General features: G+C 29.1%; 1 long non-coding RNA gene across 1 annotated transcript in view; it reads right to left on the bottom strand.

Moving 5' to 3' along the window:
• LOC117180906 overlaps positions 1-7663 on the bottom strand; it is a 46919-nt gene extending 39256 nt beyond the window's left edge. The window contains exon 1 of the long non-coding RNA XR_004468079.1: positions 7604-7663. This is a non-coding gene — a long non-coding RNA (uncharacterized LOC117180906). The remainder of the gene's footprint in view (positions 1-7603) is intronic.
• Between the last annotated feature and the right edge of the window lie 7853 nt (positions 7664-15516).

Here is a 15516-nt window from a genome sequence, read left to right as displayed (position 1 = left end):
TACATGAAATAACATAACCTCAAAATATACGCATATCAAGAGGCGCGCGATCTATTCAAATCATGAGAATCGCCAGCATCGAAATCTGGAAATATTAAAATCGCAAGCTCTTGAATTTATTTCAAAGCAGTCAGCAGATAGATATACAAATAGAATCGCCGAAGTGCTCCGACCGGCAATCGTGCACCTTCGAGTTTTCAAATTCAGAAGAGGAGAAATGGGTTGCGCGCGCAACTCAGTCATTTACAGCGTCTCCAACTATATTCACACGGACATAGCCCTGTCATAGTATTGGACCACATCTCGTTTCAGAAAAAGCCATCTTAAGAGAATTTTTTTTTTTGTAAAACCCGAATGCGACATGCGCGGGACATTTTTTTTACACAAGATATTTTGTGGGAGCGAAACATGATTTCAGAGGGTGGAGTCACTGTTCTGGAAGTTGCAATAATTGATTGTTGTTCAATTGAATATTCTTAATATTATTGTTGTTTATATAATAATTGGCAATTAATATTTTAATATTTTTGTTTGAATTGTTTGTGAGATATAATATAATATAATATCTTTACATATAAATATCCTCATTTCAAATAAAAAATTACGCAGAAATATAAAAATTCGAATAAGTAAAAATGTAATTTACGTTATCATTTTCAATGCTCTAAATTGAAGAATCAATTCATTTTACATTTTTTATATTATATTATTTTTAACAATTTTAAGCTAGAATCGTTAAAAATTGAAAAACTAAATTTAAAAAAAAAGAATACTTCTTAAATTCAAGTTAAATTATTTTAATTTTAAATAGAAACATCCTTGAAAAGCTGTAAAATTTTATTTCAAATTCTTGAGAAATCTAGACTTCTAAATCTCTTTTGAAATGAACCGAATTTTCCCTGAAATTTTTAGAAAATCCTGCGAATTTACAAAATAATTATTAAAGACTTCCAGATTTTTTCGGACCAATTTTAGAAATCTTATTAAATATATTTAAATATTTTCTTCAAAAAAATTTATAAAATGTGAAATTATTTTCAATTTTTCTAGGAATCTTAAGAAAATGTTTTTACTCTTGTAAAGCCTTTGAGAATTCTTTAAAATCTTTAAAATTTTGTTTCAATCGGCAAAACTCGAGATTTTGTTTTAAATTAAATCATTTCAAGTTCAAAATTAATTTTGAAACTTTTAAAAACTTCCAAATATCTCTTAAATTTACTCCAATTATGTCTACAAATTACAAGTGTTCAATTATTATATATACGTCAAAATTCAACACAATGACTTAGAAATAAAACATTCTTTAATTAGAACAATTAAAATTGTAAAGTAAAAAGTTTAAAAGCTCTCTGGAGATTAAAAGCTTTCTATGTAAAACAATTCAGTTTCAAATTTTTTACTTTTAAATATACAAGTATTCAAGACTCCGTATTAAAATTCTTTAAATTAAAATGGAAAACTTAAAATAGAAAATTTTCAAAGTAGAAGATTTTCGGATTACGCATTATAAACTGAATGATGTCATAAATGAAAAGGATCAAAATTCGACTGATGATTTAAAAAACTGATGAAATCAAACTTGGAGAGAACTTTTTTTCTCTACAAATTTGTAAAATTCCGGATCAAAAAATAAATTCACTGTCATTTCCCGGTTTTTCATATTTCCCGGGCTAGCGTATGCCCTGAATAATAAATATGGAACATTTCATCTTAAACTCAAACGATATCTTCATTTAAAATTATCTGATATTTTAATATACAATATTGAACGTTTTATATTAAATTGAAACTATAATTTTATTTTTTTAAATTGTTTGGTGTAAATATAGAAAATTGAATAAAAACTGTATATTTATGAGAAATATGGAACTATGGAACTTTCAAACTTACTTTTTACAAAACTACTTTATATAAATTTGATAGACGTATTTGGATTTTAATAATAAAATTTAAAATAATTGTAAGTTTTGTTTTGTTTCTTGAGTTGAAAAATACTTTAAATTTAGTTTCTCCAAGTTACGATTGAAACATATCACAAGTTCCCGCAGCTAGAAAAGAATATTTTAAAGATTTTTTTTCACTTACTATTACTCTCATATTTAACAAGATATGGAGATTTAATTATGCTATGCATAACACCGATTGTCATTACGAATAATATAAATTAAATTAATTTTGAACTAATTTTGCCTATTCCGTCCATGTAAAAACAGGCTGGAAAGACTCCAATCATTCTAAAGCTAAGTCCGAGATCAAATAAAAAAATTGTGATAAATTCAAAAGTTATAAACCAATACATAATCTTTTTCAATGGGTAAAATTAAATCTTTAAAGATTAATATGCAACTAATATTAAACACGCGTTCTTCCTAATAGTATTGAATTACTATATTCAGTTATACAAATGTTAATTAGTTGTTCATTAGTTGTAAAAGATGGTTACATAAACAAAAATTGAACTATTTTAATTTTTTTTTCAATGAAACTTGCATTTCCTTTTAAAAAGCGTTTCAATTTGTATAAAAATTGATTGTTTAACGATATTTTGTGTGAGATAAAGGTTAAGACACAAATAATTTTTTTTTAATAATAATTAATAATAAAAAATTAGTAATTAAATTTAAAGAAATGTATAATTTCAAGAATTGTTTTACTACAAAAATAAAATATTTGTATCGGTCCGGATACAATCATTAATCTCTTTACATTCTTAGCATTTATGATTGAGAAAGTATTAGAACTGTCCGAAATTCATAGTCCTCCGAAAGCCAAACATTTCATCCTCATGACTTTTTTCGGCACAAAGAAAGTTATCAGAATTATAAAATTAATAAAATATAAAAAATCAATTAAAATTGTGGGCCATCAACGCACGATATGAAAGAAGTCAAGAGGAGAAAGACATTGCTTTTAAAAGCCCTACAAGATAGAAATACTATAAACTTAACGAGTAAAAAAGATATAAGCTAGTAGCAATAATAAATTGCTTAGACATTTTATGTAAACATAGAAATAACTTTAGAAATTTGTATTTTATGTATTAGAAACAATTCAAATTAAAAAAATTGCAAAAAGATGACAATTAGCGGCAGAAACTTTCAAAACCCATTGTTTCACTCATAGGGTTTTTTTGAACTATATAAAACATATTAATGGGGGTGATATTGAAAAAGTAATATATTATTTGTATTCTATAGCTATTTAAAAAGAGAAACGTTGAATTTCAACTCCATTCTGCTAATACTGACTCTAGTATCTATCCTAACAGGAAAAACTGGAAAACCTCGAATTTTTAGGGATTTTTTTTAAGTCATGGAACTTTTGCGTGAGTGTGATGAATTTTTGTTTTAATTTGCAATATTAAATTAAATGACAACGATTCTTTATTTTTGAAAGTAGATTCATGTTACTGTATTGAACTATTTAGAACCATTTTTTTAACCGAAAATTCAACTATTCTCTTTTTCCTTGAAAATTAATTTGTTTATTTTGTTAAAGACTCAACATTTTAATTTAAAATTTATCTCCTTGGTTGAAAAATGAGCTATTTTATTGAAAATTAATTTTTCACTGAAAATTTGATTATTTGCGTTGTAACTCTGAATACTTTGCTGAATTTTTTTTTGTTTTAAATCAATTTTAGTTAATGAAAATGCAGGTAGTTAATTATTTCGTTGCAAAATTATGTTTTTTGCAAATTAGTTTTTTTACTGGAAAATGTAACTATTGCAATTAAAAATTTATTCAAATTCATCACTTTGGTTAAACGTTAATTTTCAACTAAAAATTTATAAAAGGTGAATTACTAGTCGACAGTTTAGCTTTTTAATTGAAAGTTCATGTTTTTTCTTTAAAATTTATCTTTTCGGTTAAAAAGCCAACTACTGTAATTAAAGCTTGACCGTTCCAGTTAGAAATTCATCTCATTCGTTTAAAATTCAACTATTCCATTTTTTGTTCAAACTTGATCTTTTTTAGTTTCAAATTGAACTGTTTGGTTGAAAACTTTTCTTTCTGTTCTTGATAATTCAAGTATTTCGTTAAAAAATCACATAATTTGTTGGAAAATTTTCTTTGGAGTAGAAAATTGATTTTTATGATAGAAAATTCAACTATTAAATAAAAATTGTTTAGAAAATAAATCTGTTTTCTTTTGTGTGGAAAATTAATTATTTCAAATGAAAATTTCACTCCATTTTTCGTTCAAAATTGATCTTTTTTGGTTCAAAATTCATCTATCTCCTCTTTTCGCTCCAATGGGAATCGAAAGACAGAACTTCCGATTCCCGGTCGGGTGCTTTTCCCTTAAGTTACTTGAGAGATCGAAAGTAGAATTAGTTAAAAAAATACACGCATTATTATGTCGTGTGTAACGTATTAATACAAGTAAAATTTTTCATGGAATCTGTATCAGATTCTCCAGAAGTAAGAATTTTTCGGCCCCACTACTCTCACACCTGGATGAAACACATGCAAAGATAGCGTGTTGATGAGTAGGCTCCGTTACATGTTGTATGGGCCAGCCTCGTGTGAAGCCGAAAATGCACGAGCACAAACCCAAGCTCGCCCATCTTCATGATTCCCTTTCGTTGGCTTTTAGGAATTTTTAGGCAAACTCAGTTTTGAAGGGTGTCAAAAATATATAAGAAAGGTAATGGAAAAATTTGTAATAATTGTTTTGCAATGAATTCGAAGCGAAAATTAAAAAAAAAACATTTTCAATTCTTTCCTACAAGTTTTAAAAAGTGTGTAAAAGACTTTGTAGGAAAATTTGGTTACACAATTTTTTCTTAAGCTTATGTTGGCTTAAAAAACGTATTTTTAAATTTGATTAAGTTTGAGAGATATTCAGAAATTTTTAAACAATTCAAAAAGAATTAAAACTTGCGAAGGTATTTGAACATTTTTGTGAGGATTCACGAAAAAGGAATTATGTTCTTAATATTCGTGTCAAAATTTAGAAGATTTTAAAGAAAAGTGTTTCAATTCGGTACAATAAAAAGTTAAAAAAAAATCAAAAATAGAATAAATTCAAAAAATATTTAGTAGATTCAAAGAGATTTAAAATGAATTTGAACTTTAGAAAATTTTTAGAAATTTAGATTTCTAAACATTGCAAAAACAAGCGTTAGGAGCTTTAAAAGAATCTCGAAAGATTTCAAGAGAATGGAAAAATTGGCTTAAAAAGCTTTGGAAAAATTTTAAAATGTTAAGGCAACCGTTTTTACATTTTGAATGAATTTTTTACTTTTTGATAAAAACTTGAGTCAGATAGAAATATTTTCAAGAATTTAAGATGTTTCAAATATATTAAAAATATTTAAAAACATGGAAACATTTCCAAAAAGTTTTCGAATGTTTCTTTATTTCTACCAAACTTCTTAAAAATTCCTAAACATATTTTAAAAAGATTTGAATGTTTTCTAATATTTTGTAAAATCTTATAAAATGCAAAAATTCTTTAAAATCTTCTAGAATCTTATCTGACATATTTGATGTATTGAAATTGCAATGGATAAACTGGTTAAACTCCAATGTTCATGAAACTTCGGCAAACATTCATAGTTTTGTACACGATTGGAAACTGAAATAACTCTTTTTATTATAATGCTTCATCAGGAAAGTCTTAAATCTATTAATATTAATTATATTTATATAAATTAAAAAAACACTAATAATACTTATTTTCTTGTTTTCAGTTCTCAGAATTTATTTATTTACTCTATATTTTTATGTTATATTATCAATAATATTGTTTTGTATTCTTTGTGGCATTTGATAACTTTTAAATTGGTGAATTTTAAGTTGTACTTATGTAGATTAGGTAACTTCAATATCTGTATGACTACAAAAATATTGAAAAAGCATTTAGTGTTACATCAAAATATTGCTTCAATTACAATGTAAAAAAAGATTTCTGTAAAATTAAAAAGTTTTGGAAAATTACATAGTAACAAAAGTAACAGAAAAACCGGAAAATTTGATAAACCCATCAATATTTCTTTCTTGAAAATTTTCTGGCAGCTGTAAAATAACACGACACCTTTCTTAACAAAAAAATTATTATTTTTCTTTCCTCAAAGAATCTTTGTTACGTAATGTGCAACAAAAGTAACATGGTCGTATCTCTCTAAAAATGAGTCAAATTTTCACCTAGGATCAATTTGTATCCATTTCGCCGGAAATAATCCACTCTTTAAGAAAATAAAGTAAAAGTAAAACAAATTTAACATCCCAACACCTGCTGGTCAAAGGCTACCGAAAAGGTTTGGTAACAAAAATAATAATCATGCAAGCGGAATTAGTGAATTATTTCCTAAAAATCTAGGAAATTTTAACTACCTTAGTCTATTCTGCGAAGTGTAGGCATTTTCTAAAAATAGACAAAAGTTTTTTTTATGCGAACCCTATTTCCAGTATTCCTTGAACGAAAAACCACCTTAAAAATATATCAAACATAAATTTTAATATATCAGAGGTTCTCGTTGAATTGGAACCTTGTCTGTTTCAATCCTGGATAGGAAAACAAACCAAACAATTTTTTAAACATGAATTTAAATTATATCACTGCTAGCAGTGCATTTTTTTTTAATTATGAAAACTGTAAAGAATTTCTAACTTCAGTCATATTCATTGATGTTAAAAAATAGATAAGATGTTCTTTTAAATTAACACCTTGTCTGTTAAGTCCCTTGATAGGAAAGCTACGTGTACATCTTTTGAAACATAAACTCTAATCCATGTTTAAATAGTTAGAAACACTTATCCCTTTTTTTAAAATAACCATTTTTATTGTATATTAAATTTTATTATGAAAACGTGAAGTAGTCGTTTGCAGAAATTTTAAAAATTATCAAACTCACTAAAAATGGTATGCTGCCGGAAAGCATAGAAAGACCATTTTTATCATGCACACGTTTTTTACATTTAAACGCTTTTATTCCACATTTAATTTTATTGCAAAAGCACGAAAAATTTCGCCATAGAAGTTTTAAAAATAATCAAGCAGTTGGATTATTTTTAAAACCTCTGCAAATAAATTTTTCCCGCTTTTGCAATAGAATTTAATGTGCAATAAAACTGTTTACTTTTAAAAAATGCATAAAACTCAAACTTATCACTTCGAAGAGTTTTAAAATGTTAGAAAAAGAAATTCATACATTTTCCGCACCTTCTTTTTTATTATTTTTTTCAGAATTAAACCATTTTATTGAAGATTGAAATTGCATAGAAAAAACAAGTATTCTCTCGAAGCAATTAGAAAAAATGAACGAACTCCCAACTTGCACAGAGATTGAACATTTTTGTAAAAGTTATTCATAAATATTTGGTACTTTTTAAATGATTTAAAAATGCTCAAACTCACCAATTGAATAAAGATTCAAGATTCTTGAAAAAAATTCATAAATATTCTGTACTTTCCATATGATTTTAAAATATCATTCTTCGTACTAAAACTTTTAATTCATGCCAGGAGAAAATAAAAACCAATTTTTATTACGCATCCTTTTTTTTTAAAGTAAATCGTTTTATTGTATATTAAATTTAATTGTAAAAACGCGAATTATTCTTTTGCAGAAATTAAAAAAATTATCAAACTCACTCAAAATGATATGCTGTCGGAAGGACTTGAAAGACCATTTTTATCATGCACACATTTTGTAAATGGAAACGCTTTGATTGTATATTTAATTTTATTGCAATAGCACGACAGATTTCGTCGTAGAAGTATTAAAAATAATCAAGCAGTTTCATTATTTTTAAAACATCTGCAACTAAATTTTTCGCGCTTCTGCAATAAAATTTAATGTACAATAAAACGGTTTACTTTTAAAAAATGCAATAAAACTCAAACTTATCACTTCGAAGAGATTAAAAATGTTGGAAAAAGAAATTTATACATTTTCTGCACCTTCTTTTTTATTATGTTTTTCTGAATTAAACCATTTTATTGGAGATTGAAATTGTACAGAAAAAACAAGTATTCTCTCGAAGCAATTAAAAAAAATGACCAAACTCCCGACTTGCACAGAGATTGAACATTTTTGTAAAATTAATTCATAAATTTTTTGTACTTTTCAAATGATTTGAAAATGACGAAACTCACGAATTGGAAAAAGATTCAAAATTCTTGAAAAAAATTCATAAATATTCTGTACTTTTCAAATGATTTTAAAATATAATTTTTTGTACTAAAACTTTTAATTCATGCAAGGAGAAAATAAAAACCAATTTTTATCAAGCATACTTTTTTTTTTAAAGTGAAACGTTTTTTGTATATTAAATTTAAATTGTAAAAACGCGAATTATTCTTTTGCAGAAATTAAAAAAATTATCAAACTCACTAAAATGCTCCCGGAAGGAATAGAAAAATCATTTTTATTATGCATACATTTTTTGGATGTAAACGGTTTCATTGTACATTAAGTTTTATCAGAAATTTGTAAAATATTGTATCGGAGCAACTTTAAAAATGATCAAATTCACGACTTGAAGAGAAATGGAGAATTAAAAAAAAACAATTCATACATTTTTTGATATTTTTGGAATTGATCAAAAATATAAAAATGTCTGCGATGATTAGTTTATCAATCTTGAGGATTTTTAACATATAAACAATATATCTTTTTAAAACTAATTTATTTAATAACCTTGTTTATAAATAATAAATAAACAATGTAAAACAAGCTAATTTATATTTTTTCATAATTCACTTGCGACAACAAATATTCTGGAAGTAAATCTTGCAAAGAAAATAAATAGAATTGCACATAATTGATGGTGTGAAACGTATTATTTAAATAATGGCTGAAAAATGTATTGTTTTTTCACAAAAAATGATGAGAAAGTGTATTTTTGAGAAACTACACATACCTGTATGCCAAAAAAATGTTAAAATACAGTCGCATTACATTTTTCAGTACCTACATAGCTTTCCGAATGGAAATCATCAAAGTTTTAGGATCATAACTCTTCAAATATGAGAGCTAAAACATTTTTTTACGCAAAATCTAGCCTTCTATCATTTATTCTTTTACTGATATTCTTCAGGATAAATATCAAACGTACTGTTTTAAAAAATGTTATTGGTTACAAATATCTTAAAGTAGCAAAAAAATTGTTTCTTTCTTTAAGATTCATAACTCATCTATTCAGGCTAAAAAATTATATTTTTATTAGATTTACGACTAATTTCCGGTCTAAAAACTTTTTTTATGGCACCACTTACGTAACTTCGTCCAGAAAGGAAGTATTTTAAAAAGAGGAAAACAATTTGTGGATCTTTTCTTACAAATATTTTTAAACGCGTCGTAGTAATTTCTAGAAAACTTGAAATTTTCATCAACATAATACGTATGCCAAAACCCAAAATTTAATGATCTAAAAGCATAGCATTCGAGACTTGAGAGCAAAGAAGCATGGCCTAATGCCTGATATTTCGAGATCTATGCTTTAAAATCAAGGGTTTCAAATTCGTAGTTCTTAAGTCAAAGCGTAATAAAATCAAGTTGCAGTACCTGAATTAATCTCCCGTAAATTTCTCTTCGTGTATTAAGAAAATTCTTTTTTTTTTCTAATCTTGTCGGACCCTTAAAACCTTCTAATCTTTATAAGTTCTTCAAATTCTCCCTGATTTTTTTTAATTCTGCAAAATTAAAAAGATGACCTTCGGAATCTTTTAGATTCTTTTTTGACAGTTTTTGAAATCTTCTGTAATGTTTTGAAATGTTTTTAAGTAATATCTCGTAATTATGTTCTGTAACAATCTTGAGCAGTTTTAATTATTTTTAAATCGTTTAAAAATTTCGGAATATCTCTTAAACTTATTCACATTTGAAAGAACATTTTGTTAACTAACATAAACTAAACAAAAAATGGCACAAGAAAGCTTAAAAAGAAACATGTTTCTTATTTTTTCTAAAATTACGTTATATGGCAAATTTGTAAAGTTTTGCTTCAAAATCTGTTCAAAAATTTTAGGAAATGATTAAAAATGTTTTGTGTCTTTTTTTCATTTTTCTCTTATAACTAATTACAAGACAATAATCTAAAATTATCACATACAATTTTTTTCATCCTCTTGACAACCTCCAAAATTCAATTTACCTGAAAACTCTTCCTAATAGCCATCGAAAGCAAATGAAGGGTCTGCAGTTTAAAGCTGTTAACTTACATTTTTTTCGAAATTGATTTTTTTTGTATTGTCTGGAGCATTTCTTATATGCAGTTAATGTCCCGCGTAAAATTTCTGAAATGTCGATTAACAGCTATAGACCGTGGACCCTTCAAATCATGAAGTCGGGTGAGCTCGGGTTCGTGCTTGTGAATTCTCGGCTTTACACAAGGCTGGTCTATGCACCATGTAATAGAGCCGAATCGCCGACACACTATGTTTGCATATGTTGCTCCCAGCTGAGAGATTGGTGGGGGCTGAAAAATCCCACGTTCTGGAGGCACCGATTGAATATAAACCATGTAGGATGCATAAGATGTCAGTTCTCATTTGAAATGAAATTAATAATCATCAGTCTATTTGTTCTGCTCTTTGTAGCAGTTCTTGTTTCTGGAATATCTTACAAGTTAAGAAACCAGTGTACTAATACCGCTCTGCGATGTTGTTATAACCATTACAATGATACGTGTATAGATAGTGACGATTGTTGCAACTATCAATGCGGTAAGATAAACTTTTATTCTAAACATCTCTTGCTTGATCTTATAAGTTTTTGTAAATTTTAAATACAAAAATTTCATTGAAAGTTTTTTAAAGAAATTCGATATAGAAATTTCGCACACATCAATTCTAAAAAATTTCTACACTAAGAAAAAAATGTTTATTCTGAATAATTACACAGTATCATCGAAAATTATATACCCAGCTAGCGCGAACGATATGAAATCTCACTGATGACAGTGAAACTTCAGAACAACTTGAAGCTATATTTTTGAATTCGATTCTGTGAAATTGACTATTTAGAGAAATCATATTGAATGCATTAAGTCTCAAATATTTAGTTCGAAAATAAACCAAATTCTTATAAATTAAATACGCATATATAGAAATAGTTGTTCGCAATTCGTAATGGATGGTTCGTAATGCACTTTTTAAAACTTTTTTGTAAATGTATAAGAATAATATTTATCAAAGAATGAAATAATATTAACTACTACATCTTTATAATAACTATTATATAAATGACCAAGCTTCGAATCTTTTACAGTCGCTGTTAAATTTGTCATTAAACTAATTTAAGAATGTGGTACTATTCATAATTCTGTAGTAAGTTGTTACATTGAACTAAATTACTGATAAGATACGTTATTTGTTACATTTAAGAGTAAGTTACTTACTTTTTCCCCAAATAACTTGTAGCGTCACTTAGTAACTGTGTTTGCTGTTACGTGAAATTTTAATTTCAGTGACTTTGAAGTTACTTTGTGTTTTTTCTTATATTAACTTATATAAAGAATGTTTTATGAGTTAGTTACAGATGGAAACTAACTCTCCTTTAGTTGAGGCTTTAGCTATTTTCTTGAATATTTTTCTTGTCTTCAATACGCAAGAATTCAGTGAAACATTTTTTCTTTCTGTTTACGTTTCGATCCCCCCGAAACCAGTCCAAGGTATTTGATTTTAAATTTTGATCTTTTTTAATAGAAATATTGTCAATTATTATGTTTTTCGTTAAGAATTCTTCTTTTTGGTTGAAAGTTCATGAATTTTAAAAAAATGACAGGATTTTATTTGGTTAAGAAGTAACTTTTTTTCTGTTGAAAATTCATGGTTTTGGTTTGAAAATGCCATTGTTTTTCAGAAAATTCGTCTTTTTGTCTTGAAAATTTAATAATTTAGTGCATCTTTTTTTTCTCTCGGTTCAAAAATCAACTTTTTCGTTTCAAAATGGATTTTCTGGTAAAAAAATGTAATTTTATTTTGGTTGAAAGTACAAATATTTTGATAGAATATTAACTTGTTTTGTTTGAGGATTTAGCTATTTTGGTAAAAAATCCTAAAAAGGGTTCATCTGTTATTTTTCAAATTTGTCTTTTGTGGTTGCAAATGTAACTTCTTGTTTGAAAGTTGATATACGCCGATAGCCATAGTGGGAGACAGACAAAAGGAAACCGTAATATTACCCCTGATCATTTTTAATTTAATGATTCTCAAGGTTCCTGTCCTTTAGCGCTACAATGACTTTTGCTTGCTACGCGTTACGGCTTGGAAACTAACTATGCGCCCAGGTATCGGTACAACCGTGGGTCAGCGATGACTCACGTATAAGCCGTGTGGCCACTTTCTCTTTTCGACCAATTTTTCCCCTTCAGACTTTTTCCTTTTTCGAATATGTCTTTCCCCTTTCGGCTTGAAATTTCGGGCAGTATCCATTTCATCGCGGTGTACCTGCTCGTCTTACCCTCTCCAATCGACTTCTTCTCACGTCCCGGACTTAGCGAGATTGCTGCGCCGGGCTTTGCCAGCGGGGGGCCCCTTTGTACTAATGAGGCATAAAATGCCATACATAAAAATGTTATAGTTTTGCAATGAGCAAATCAAAAATATTATATTCGGAATCTATATTTTTTGCGATTCCAACGATATGTAACTTGCAATTAAAATATTGAAATTAGATTAAGTTATGGCAGATATTAGTTTGTTTTGACGTTGACATAATATAAGTTATTTAGTATACATATACACATATAAACATACACAATAATTTTATAATATTAAAAATGATGGTCGATTCTTGGGCAATCGAACAGAACTAGGAGTTGGAAAAAAAGGATTTTGAAAAATAAGGGCCATACTAGTATATTAAACACAAGGACAATTTATTAAAAGAAAATTAAACTTCACTTTCCACAGAATAGAATTAAAATAAATATAATTATTATAGTAGATTATAATATGGAAAATATAAGAGCATTACTTCCACCGGATGAGTATTAAATTGTCAACAGGCGAATTTTCTATCAAATAAACTGATGCATTTTCAACTATTCTACGGAAAATTCCATAATGCTATCTAGTCAGGGCCAAAACAAACTAATATCTGCCATAACTTCGTTTAATCTCAATATTTTAATTCCAAGTTACATATCGTTGGAATCGCAAAAAAACATAGATTCTGAATATGATATTTTTAATTAGGTAATTGCAAAACTATAAAATTTTTATGTACGGCATTTTATGCCTCATTAGAACAAAGGGGTCCCCGCTGGAAAAGCCCGGCATAGCAATGTCGCTCAGTCAGGGACGTGAGGAGAAGTCGAGTGGAGAGGGTAAGACGATCAGGTACACCGCGATGAAATGGAAATCGCCCGAAATTTCTGCCTTATGAAATGAAGAGTCACGATTAACCTGATAAATGATCCCGAAATCTAATTTGTAAAACAGAATAGCCTTGCGGAATCCCATAACTTGAGGATAATTTTTCTAAATAGTTTTTTTATTAGAAACTTAATCGTGATCTCGTGAAAAAAATGTATATTGTATGCGTATAGGGTTAATTTTGTGATGAACCCAAACTATTATTCTCATTATTGTATAAAGTCTTATAATTTTTCGGCAATATTATAATATTCTACAATCTTTTGTACAATGTTAGGAGGAATAGTGTTGATGGACTTAATAAAGTGAACCCAGAAGAACAGCCTTTTGCATCTTGCTCGCAATGCACTGAGCCTGATGCTGACCAGCCGGGATTTTTGTTAGTTTGCTAAGAAATTAAGCTTTCATACCTCCAAGGCAACCGATTATGAAAACCACTAGATTGACTTTGTAGCCTTCGTACAGCCTGCTCAGCTCGAAAAGAGCATGATATTTAGCCCGTCTGATTTCTCCTTTGCCGTGATATTGCCACCAGCTAATGCCGATAATTCTATCACGTAAATTATCTTGGTCTTCAGATCTTGGAACACTATATCAGGCTTTGTGGCACTATTACGTTGAGTGGTGGAAAATGAGAAATTCCAGTAAATCTTACACGTATTATACCCTATAATAGACTCCAGTACCCATGTACTACCATGTACTACCATGTAGCGTGCATACTTTGAGCATTCAGTAAGAACATGTAAAAGTGTTTCCGGCACTTGTTTGCACGTTCGGCAGTTGTTGTCACCTACATGTACATTTATAATGCGTGCACGGTAAACTAACGTGTCTATAATGCTGTCTTGACAGGCAAAAATAAATCCCTCAGTCAGTGCTTCAGTTAAGTTGCTTCAACTCATCTACGTTCCATTTTACTGCACTATTTGCGTAGAGCAGCATAAGAACGGTCAGAATATTGATCGCGTGGCTCTTATTCTTTCCAAAACATTCGAAAGCCCAAATTTTCCTGAGAATTTAGCAATAAATTTTTTCAAGGGCCGTTTTTAGCACACGCAAATTGAGGGTTTCCGCTTGCGGTATTCCAAGATATGCATATATTTCTCCATTACCCAGATGTTGGATGGTCTTTCCACTTATGAATTGAAGATCCTGATAATTACGCGATGATGTATTTTCTAGTCTTACTTTGTATGGTTTGACGCAGGCACACTTGTGCATTCCAAAGCTCATGCCAATTTCTTTAGAGTGCCTATTTACCACCGCTACTTCACAAGGATTTTAAGGTCCTCTTTTAAAGAGGCAAACAGTTTACGGTCGTCTATTGATAAAATGTAGTTGACCTTAAATTCTCTTCTGTGCGGCGGGTCACATAGGTACCCAGAGCTTTTGCCTCAGAGCACAAGAAATAGAGGCAAGATGGAGACGCAGAAAAGTATCAGACTTAAAGAGTCTCCTTGGAAGACTCCCTTTTTATATGTGACATTCCTGGTAGTCACTAGCCTTCTGTTAGATGTTATGACACATCTTGTCTGCCAGTTCTTTTATACATCTCGTTATTTTTTTATGCACCTCCTGGCACTCAAGGAGTTTTATAAGCAGCTCATGGTTTGTGTTCTCGAATGCCTTTCGTTTAGCTTATTTTTATTATATTATATTGTGGCGTAGAAAAGTGCCGACCCCATCGCCCGAGAGCTCCGGATCTTGCAGTCATCCAAGTTTCATTGGGCATGTGTTCCCCAATGCAACGAATTTTGCGGTTACGTCGCCAGTATCGCGCAGTGCCATCCACAATAGGCCACTCTCGGATGGAGGCCATAGTTTAGTTGGACCAACTTAGGAGGGACATTTTTACCTTTTAGCAAGGAAGCTTATCGGCACGAAGAAGATATATCTAGAGGTTACATGAACCGGAACATGCTCATAAAACGCCTCAATATTTTAGAGATCAGGTATATTTTTTACGCAAATGGGAATATCAAGTTCTTTTCAAGGACAAGAGCAAGATCCTTTAACGAACATACCACCTGTTTCAGCATGAGGTCAGTTACACCAGCCCCCCCCCCACTCTTAATTTTTGGGTTTTCTATAGTACACTGAATTGCGCCCTAAATGCGCTCAAATGCGCTACCGATTAAAATTGTTGCGCCTCAAAACTGTAGGCGTTATGTTAGGTGTGA

Source organism: Belonocnema kinseyi, chromosome 9 (assembly GCF_010883055.1).
Source record: "Belonocnema kinseyi isolate 2016_QV_RU_SX_M_011 chromosome 9, B_treatae_v1, whole genome shotgun sequence".
NCBI lineage: Eukaryota > Metazoa > Arthropoda > Insecta > Hymenoptera > Cynipidae > Belonocnema > Belonocnema kinseyi.
Note: the sequence above shows the minus strand (reverse complement) of the source record. Positions and strands in the feature narration are given on the sequence as shown.